Source organism: Hemicordylus capensis, chromosome 2, assembly GCF_027244095.1.
Source record: "Hemicordylus capensis ecotype Gifberg chromosome 2, rHemCap1.1.pri, whole genome shotgun sequence".
NCBI lineage: Eukaryota > Metazoa > Chordata > Lepidosauria > Squamata > Cordylidae > Hemicordylus > Hemicordylus capensis.
This window is the reverse complement of record NC_069658.1, coordinates 74,605,043-74,614,552: the sequence shown is the minus strand read 5'-3', so window position 1 is coordinate 74,614,552 and position 9,510 is coordinate 74,605,043.

The window sequence follows — 9,510 nt, the reverse complement described above, 5'->3', positions numbered from 1 at the left end:
ATTTATCCTGTATGATTTTATGAAGTGCGGGGATGTCTATTTTCAACACTGTTGACACAGTAACTGCTGCCAGTAATAGCTGCCATGTCAGATTTTATCACACCATCTTCAATTTTCTTCCAAACACGTCATATAAGAGTTGGCCCTAAAAATATAGCTCTGTGTAAAATCTGGCATTCAGTCTAGAAGATGCATCAAACCACTTTCAGGCTTGTTTAGCTAGCATGAAAACATGAAAGTCATACATGAAAGTCAGGAACTATAGCCACATGAAGAAAGTGGGATGATTCTTCTACATAGCACCCGGAGATGCCACAATTTCCATTGCTCTTTGGGGAAACCATGAGGGTTAAAATTCTGATATCCAAACTAAGTTACTCAGTAGTAATTCTTAGGAGTTATTCTAAAGGGCTATTTAATTTCAATAAGACTTCCATTAGTCAGAATGTCAGCCAATGTTTATATTTAAGGGAATTTATATTTGCAGCCTAGTTTAGCACTGGCATTATGCACTTCTAGACACATTTGATCTTCCCCAACAAGAGTTGATATAAGATGTCTCAAGAGTTGTTTCCGCCTACTAGAATCTGAATAAGCACCATCTTCTGTTTTGTACCCTCTGATGATCCGCAAAGATCTTTTTTATATCTGTGAATAATACAGGAGTGAAGTACTCTTGAATAACCCCTAAGAGTACTTGCTTTGTCTCTGCTCATGTGAACATAGTAATAGGAACTTTAAACTCCTTTAACCATCTCTCACAGGCAGGCATATTTTTTCCATCACATTAATCACGAACTATAATATTCAAGTTGAGTGGGCACAGATTTGTGTCTATATAGGAAAGTAATTTTGTAAGAGTTTATGGCCTGTGTGATCAAACTATGCAAAACATAGGTAGGAAAAGAGTTTTCTCTCTTACAGTGGGAATTGTTGTCTTGACTTGTTACAAATGTCTGCATCCTAAACATTTTTTCGCTCAGTATGGCATATCAAAGCATATAAGATGCATAATATTTATTCTTAATACACTAAATTGACGCATGTTTTATTTTGGTGGAAATTGTCAATAAAGAAGATTTTTGTTCACACACACACACACACACACACACACACACACACACACACTTTCATTTCTGCTTGAGAAAGCATTGGGGAGACAGTATACTCTACAGCACATCTAAGATGCTGCAGTACTAGTTGGCACCCATCACTTGGTTGTGGTTAACAAGTTTCAAAGGGCCAGAACAGATGTGATGCAGGAGATGCATGATCGGATCTCCCAGTTTAATTTAGTTGATTTTATTTAACTAAAACTTTAAGGTGTTGTTTTTTTTAAAAAAAACCCTTTACTACAGGCATGTTTGGCCCTGATATTCATAAGAAATACTGCAGGTGAAGGAGAGTGTTTAACTCTTTCCTCCTAAGCCATTTAGGAACATAAGAAGCTTACTCACACTGAGTCAAACCCTTAGTCCATATAGCTCGGTATTGTCTACACAGACTGGCAGCGGCTTCTCCAAGGTTGCAGGCAAAAATCTCTTTCAGCCATATCTTGGAGATGCCAGCGACAGAACTTGGAACCATCTGCATGCAAGCATATAGGTGCTCTTCCCAGAGCGGCCCCATCTCATAAGGGGAATATCTTATATTGCTCACACATGTAGTATCCCATTCAAGTGCAAACCAGGATGGACTCTGCTTGGCAAAGGGGACAATTCATACTTGCTACCACAAGACCAGCTCTCCTCTTTATAGGAAGCTGCTTTCAACCAAGTCAGACCATTGGTCCATCTAGCTCAGTATTGTCTACCCAGCAGCTTCTCCAAGGTTACAGGCAGGCGTCTTTCCCAGCCCTATCTGGAGATGCCAAGGAGGGAACTTGGAACCTTCTGCATGCAAGCCTGCAGATGTTCTTCCCAGAGCAGCTCCATCCCCTAAGGGGAATATCTTATAGTGCTCACACATGTAGCCTCCCATTCAAATGCAAACCAGTCCACTTTGGCCCTTACAAGTCCACATCTGGTTAATAACCTGTGTAAACTATATCCAGTTGAGATGTATAGTATGGAATAAAGTAACAAATGAATATGCACTATAAAATGGAGATATTTAACATGTGCAATTGGAAAATAGCCTAACCTACTTGGAATTGTATTTCTTTACTTCATCTCTATATATAATTCTCTAAGGCATACCCGTGGCTAATCCTGTGCATGGCAGCTCTCACAAGAGTTCGCGAGCAGAAGCACCATGGGGATTGGGCAGTGGAGATTCGATATGCAGATGGGGGGGTGGAGCCTGTGATGGTTAAGGTCAGTTGGAATGCAACTGTTTCTGGTCTGAAGATGTTCTTGATTGTAGAGGAGAGGGATAGATAGATAGATAGATAGATAGATAGATAGATAGATAGATAGATAGATAGATGACAGGGGTCTGTGAAGAGAGGGACTGTGAGGGAGGAAAGAGCCCCTTCAGGAGAAGGAGGCTGTTGTTGTGTGAATTAGAGGTGGAAACAAGATGAACAAGATCTGCTAACTCAGGGGGAGAGAGAGAGAGAGGGGGGGGGGAAGAGCGAGTGGAGGAGAGAGAAAGAGAGAAAAAGAAGAGAGGGGAAGAGAGAAAGAAGGAAGGTAGAGGGACGGGCCCTAGCCTGTCTGCGGGCTAAGGGGAACGAGTGGCCATGGCAGTGGCGGCAGCAAGGAAGGGCCCAGTCAACCACTGCTGCTGTTTGGGGCTACCGAGGCCATTGGAGGGAGGCAGGCAAGGGACAGGCCTGGACCTGTCAGTGGCCTGAGGAGAATGAGCAGCTGTGGTCATGGTGGCAGTGAGGAAGGGCCCGGTCAACTGCTACTGTAGCTGCTCCTGTGGGGAGAAGCAGGAGTGAGGTTAGGATCAGGGTGAGGGTGGGGAGGTCTCTGGGGATAGGGAGCTGCAGCTTAGCCAATAGGCGCCAGCAACGCTGCAGCCATGACAAAGAGGAGTCAGGGGGATGGAGTAAAGGGATGGAGGAGTGACCAAGAGGGGTGAGAGGGGGATGGAAGCAACGGGATGGAGGAGGAGGAGGAGGAGGAGCAGGAGTGTGGCTGAGGTGAGGGTGGAAGAGAGATCTCTGAGGTGAAGGGGGCTGTGGCAGGGAGTAAGGGGAGAAATCAAGTACTAGCACACAGATGCTCTGTGCAGGTTAAGCTTATTTAAATAAATGTTCCCTGTGAGGAATTGTACATAAAGCATGTACCTTTTTAACCCTTCTCCACCTTGCCTCACTTTGCCTCATTTTAAGCCATAATCAATCCCAATTTTGCTATCCTTTCTCTTGATGTGCAAAGTACTTTATGGGTAGTGCCAGACTGTGAAAGTAAGATCTATATCTATATTTGTGTATTTTAAGGAACAAAAATATAAATTGTAATTGAATTAGCTGTAGTGTCAGAAGGAAGCAGCAGCCCCTTACTTTTCAGTTGATACATTTATTGTGTATATGTTGGGACGATATCTGAGACTGTGAGGCTGTTCTCATGAGCACAGCCAAGCCTGGGCTTGGCTGCCTATAAGAACTGCCAGGACAATCAGCAATCCAACAAGCACTGCACAAACCTACAATTACTGCATGCATCAGTGTAGTTATGCACTGTACAATCCCAGAGTCAAGAGAGATGAGGAGGGTGGGGAGGGGAAGGGGTTGGTGTCTGTCATTACATTTATTCCTTCTCAGCAGCTGTACTGACTTAGATGTCCATGCATTCTTACATTGTTTCTTTCAATTTTGGACTTCCCAAAACGTACAAAAAGTGCTATTCTTTGGGAAATTTCCTAACATTTGTCCCCAAACAAGCAAAGTCACATTGATTCCTATGTAGAATATGAATTCTGATGCTTCACAAAAGGTATGCAGATACTATGTTACTAGGAAGTTGTTGCCTAAACTTAAATTTGGGACAACACTGGAAAGGGCTGTTGCACATGTACATTAGAGATGTGCCCAAACCAGTTCAGCGGTCCTTTTCCAGACTGCCAAACCAATTTGGAGGTCCGGCAGTTTGGATGATTCGGTGGTGGTGGGATTTACCTTTAAGGGATGTGCACTGGCCGCTTCCGCACGTGCACTGGCCACTTCGGGTCTGATGCTGACCGGGGCAGCAAGAACGTACGCTGCCTCCCCACACCAGCTATTTGGGTCACAGCACTAGTGGGGGAAGGAGCACCCTCCTGGTCCCTAGCAGGTAACTCCCCCCCTCACACACACACATTGCCAAACCATCGGCTGGATGGTTCGTGCACATCCTTAGTGCACAGTCTATCTGAAACTCATGGAAGAAACCATATCAGGCCTCAACACCAACTTCTGTATTTTCATTTTATATTCATTTTGCAACATAACAACAAAATGCCATAAACAAATAGCTAATAGATGGTGTGATGTTTATTTGGTGGGGAGAGAGCCAATAGGGCATTATCCACCCCTGCCTCTTCAGATTCCTTTTTAGATTGTGAGACCTTTGGAGACAAGGAACTATCTTCTTGTAATTTTTAATTTTATATCTATATTAATCGCTTTGAACACCTTTTTGTTGTTGCTGATGTTGTTGAAAAGCAGTGAGGTCATTTACACAATCAAAAAGTGTGTTCTACCCGGGCTTGGGAGCTGTGTCTATTCCCCATTTTTGGTTGTGGGTAAGCAAGGTAAGAGGAAAACTTGGGTAGAAGTGAAAAGCTGCCCTGGTTTTCCTCCTACCTTGCTTCCACATAACCAACTATTGGGAGCATACACAGCTCCCAAACCCAGGTAGAACACAGTTTTTGAATGACCTCACTAATTGTTCTAGATGTGTTTTTTGGCATTCCTAGGAATGTGCTGAATGTTATTGAAAGACCTGGTCTATACATGCAGTGAATGAGATGGTAGAATTCTCAGGTGGTTGAATGGACCTTACCACTTCAATCCACAGATGGGGAAATCACATTTTTCAGTGACCCCTGTGTAAAAAATACTCCCAGCAAGCAGAGAACTATCATAGCAAGGAGTAACTTAGGTCCAAATTGTTATCTCTGATGTGCTAGGATTTTTTTTTAACCTATAGAAAATGGAGGTCCCCCCTCCCATGTGAAAGAGCTTCAAAAAATGGCATCCTGCACCTCCATTCTGAAATGGTGCAGTCCATTCTACTACCTTAGGATTACACCACTCTGTTCTGCTGCATCTGAAGCAACATGTATGCAGTGCTTCCTAATTCAATTTAAATCCCAAGAGAGCTCGAATACAATCTGTAAGTATGGTCTTGGACTCAAGGCCCTGCTGCATGTAGCTGTAACCCACTCCTCTGGCATCTTTCCCACTGCAACATGGGACCTTTCCACACAAATTGTTTCCCACGGAGTCAGACTGTACCAAGTTAGCACTGGAGATAACAGCACAAATTAGCCGTACACTCGGGTAAGCAGTTTCCCCTCTCCTCTTAAATACTTGTATGAGCTGAAAAATAATCTTTGGGAAGATATCAAATTATTAGCTACACATTATTTAGGCCAGCCAGTTTGGAACATCCTGTAACAAAAATAGCAGTTTGGAATTAGATTCCTAGTCCTAGTTTTTGCAGCTTTTATGTGTTTTTTTTGTGTTGTGTTTTTGCTTTGTGTGTGGCAATCTCAGTTCAGAAGAGTCACATTCAGTGTGGGAACCAGAGCTAGTGCTAGCCACTTAGCCTCACAGGAAATGAATAATTTGTAGAGCCCTCCAGGACACTTATTGCTTTCAGATATCTAGGAGCAGATGTTATGGAACAAATACAGTGGTGAAAGAATACCATAGGTCTGATGATCAAGGCTAAACAAACTTGGGGGGATGTTTGAGCCCTTAACAACAACAACAACAACAACAAAAGGTGCAAACACAGTCCTTGCTGCTATTTTTCACTATCAGATGGGGCGGGATGCTAAATAGGTGGAGTTGTTCAAATTGCACAGGCCGCCCTGAGTCAGGAGCTGCTGAGGGCCCCTCACCTGTGGCTCACTGCTCACCTACTCTTCCTGATGTATGCTGCTGCTGCAGCCTCTGCCCGCCTGCCACTTGCAAGTTGGCTCACACAACAGCAGGGGGCTGAATTTCCTCTCTTGAGTGGAGGAGAGAAGGAAAAGGCCATCTGGCCTCTTCCTGGTGCCTGAGCTGGCTGGGAAATGGTGGGTGTGTATGCACCTGGACACCAATCATGTAGCACATTGGCATCATGTGATGCCAACATGTTGCATGGTCAGCATCAGGGCACATGTGTGTCCCCCATTTCCCAGCCAGCTTGCAGATTGCTAAAAAATTTGATGACCTTTTCCTTCTCATGTTCACTTGAAAGAGGCCATTCAGCCCCTTACTGGTATGTGAGTTGTACGGCAAGTGGAGGAGCAGCAGCCGCAGTGGCAGCGACAAGGCACTGCATACAGTGAGTGGGAGATGTTTGCACTGGGGCTTTGTGTTGACAGCAGCAGCCGCTGCTGCCAAAAAATAAAGTTGACAAATTTTTGCACAGCATAAAATAAATCTCTCTCTCTCTCTCTCTCTCTCTCTCTGTGAGAAGGAGACCAATGTTAATTTATTAGGCCCGCTCTGATCTTCTTACACCACTGCTATTAGAAGAGAACCCGTTTTATTGTTTGGGGTTGAATTATGGAGTGTTGATATCGATTGCTTGATTAAGTGCCATCAGTGTCGACTCTTAGTGACCATATAGATGGATTCTCTTCAGGATGATCTGTCTTCAACTTGGCCTTTAAGGTCTCTCAGTGGTCAATTCATTGCTGTTGTAATCAAGTCCATCCACCTTGCTGCTGGTCGTCCTCTTCTCTTGCCTTCAGCTTTTCCCAGCATTATGGACTTCTCAAGGGAGCTGAGTTTTCGCATAATGTGTTCGAAGTATGATAGTTTGAGCCTGGAATTTGTGCCTCGAGTGAAAATTCTGGATTGATCTGTTCTGTGATCAGTTTGTTTGTTTTCCTGGCTGTCTGTGGTATCCTCAAAAGTCTTCTCCAGCACCAAAGTTCAAAAACATCAATACTTTTTCTATCTTGCTTCTTCAAAGTCCAGCTTTCACACCCATAGAGTGTCACGGGAAAAACCATTGTCCGAACAATTCTAATCTTTGTAGGTATAGACATGTCACGGCATCTAAATGTCGTTTCCAAGGCCTTCATTGCAAGTGAAGGTGTTGATGTGTTAACACATATATTGATATGTTAGCATATTAGTGTTGCTATGCTAACATATTAATTGAAAATGTGACTAATTATTTTCCAGGAGACATTTGGTCATCTGGGATCCAAAGGACCTTGCATGCACTAGGCCTTTTCCCGCCCTCCTTCCTACTGCCATCCCTAGGGGGTGTCTAAGGGAGGCACTAAGTGCTAGGGGGGTGCTCTGGCCTGATGAAGGAAACAACAAGTCTCTCAAGAGTCATGAAGCTCTGAATGCACAAAGTCCCCCAGCAATTCACTGATCTGTTTGTCCAGCTCACGCACCCACTAGTTAACAAAAAGTGTGTGCATGCCTGCCTATTCCAGAGGTTAATCTAAATGCTTGTACCCTGTACAGAGCAAGCAAAGGGGGGGGGGGGGGTTAGAATAGTGGCATTGAGTGTACACTTGATGTAGTGTAGTGCACTTCAGCCAGAGAAAAGTGAACTTCTGCAGGTTTAGCCCTGCAAAGCAGCATGCAGCCAGTTCTGAAGGTGGTGATGGCAGTGTCACAAGAAGCATAAGAAACGAGGTGGCAGTGCCTGTTGGTGCCTTTTATTCCCTTTCCAGTATCCTGGTCCCACTGTTGTCTCTGTCTCAGCAGCTGCTGCATTCAGGCAGCAGAGAACTGAGAGAAACAGTGGGTAGGAATCATTGTTCCCTTTAACAGGGATTCCCAGATGTTGTTCACTACAACTCCCAGCATCCCTAGCTGCAATGGCCTTTGGCTGGGGATTATGGGAGTTATAGTCAACAACATCTGGGAATCCCTGTTAGAGAGAACACTGGTAGGGATGTGCACGAATCAATTTTTTTGATTTGATTCAAATTTGAATCAAATTCAAAAATTCATTTTGAGTTCAAATCAAATTTGAATTGATTCACGCCTTTTTTGGTGCCTTTTTTAAACCAAGGGTGCTTGAATGGTTTAAAAAAGATGCCAAACTGCCCTTGAATAGAATTCGAATGGAACGTCGAAAATTCAATCTGAATTCAACTCTAATTGCCTTTTAAGGGGTGATTTGATCCAAATTCAAATCACTCAAATCACCCAGATTCGAGTTGAATCAATTCAAATTTGAATTGATTTGCACATCCCTAACTGTGGGTACTTTAGCTGAGGGCACTTAGAGGCCACCACTGGTGCTGTCTCCACCTACTCCTTCCAGGTAGTTCTGCTTTTCACATGCTTGATTTGAAAAGCAGGAGGGTGGAGTGCCAAAGAAAATAGGGTGGCGGGCTAGAGCAACACTAGGCTTCCTTTTCCACTCTACCCCCCTCTTCCATTTCAAAATCGTACAGTAACGGAGTGGAGGAGGAGGAGGAGGAGGAGGAGGAGGAACATCGGAAGCTGCCTTATACCAAGTCAGGTATAGGTATCTAGCCCAGTATTGTCTGCACTGACTGGCAGTGGCTCACCAAGGTTTCAGGCAGGAGTCTCTTTTTCAGCCCTACCTGGAAATACCAGGGATTGGGACCTGCTGCATGCAAAGCAGATGCCATGCTACTGAGCGAGGAGAAGGAGGAGGAGGAGGAGAGGAGGAGGAGGAGCATGCCGCTGAGGCAGGCAGTGATGGGGCAGGGAGCAGTGATGCCCGTCACCTGAGGCAGGCACTTCACCACACACCTCATTGGAGGAATGGCCCTCTCTTTTATCACATGATTCAACCCAAGCTTAGAAGTGCCTTGACAGGATTAAGAACCATCAGATGACCACTTGTGTTCTAAAAGGGGCATTACAGGGAGTCCCCTCTGAGAGAGTGCCCCTGTGAAGGAATTGCAGGTGTGTCATCTCTGCTTGCAGTGCTGTCTTTATATAAACCTCTGAGGTCCAACAGCTAATTCCATTCATCAAAACAATGCTCCCTTGCAGAAGAAATACTGTAGCTTGCTTTAAAAGGGTGGCCTTCCCCTCTGGTTAGCTTTTCACAATTCTGCATTAGGTTTATCAGTGTGTTCTTGACTAAAATATATCCATGCCAAGTATTTTGAGCTCTGACCAGCTGCTGTTTTGCATGCATTTTAAAAATGCAAGCTTTTTGCAAAATGTTTCATATATGCTATGCAGCTGTCTAGGTTTTATTAATGGACATACAGTGCTTCAGAGAAAACCAGTTGAACTCCTTACTGGAAGGGTATTACAAACATGTAATAATCAATCAAACATAGTTAAGGACGCTTCTTCAAGTTGCCCTAATGAGCAAGAGCAGCTGCAAAAAGGAAGTACAACAGGAAGTACCCATTAAAGAAATACTTTTTTGTTGCAAGTTGTAGAGCTGCTGTTTTGGCATA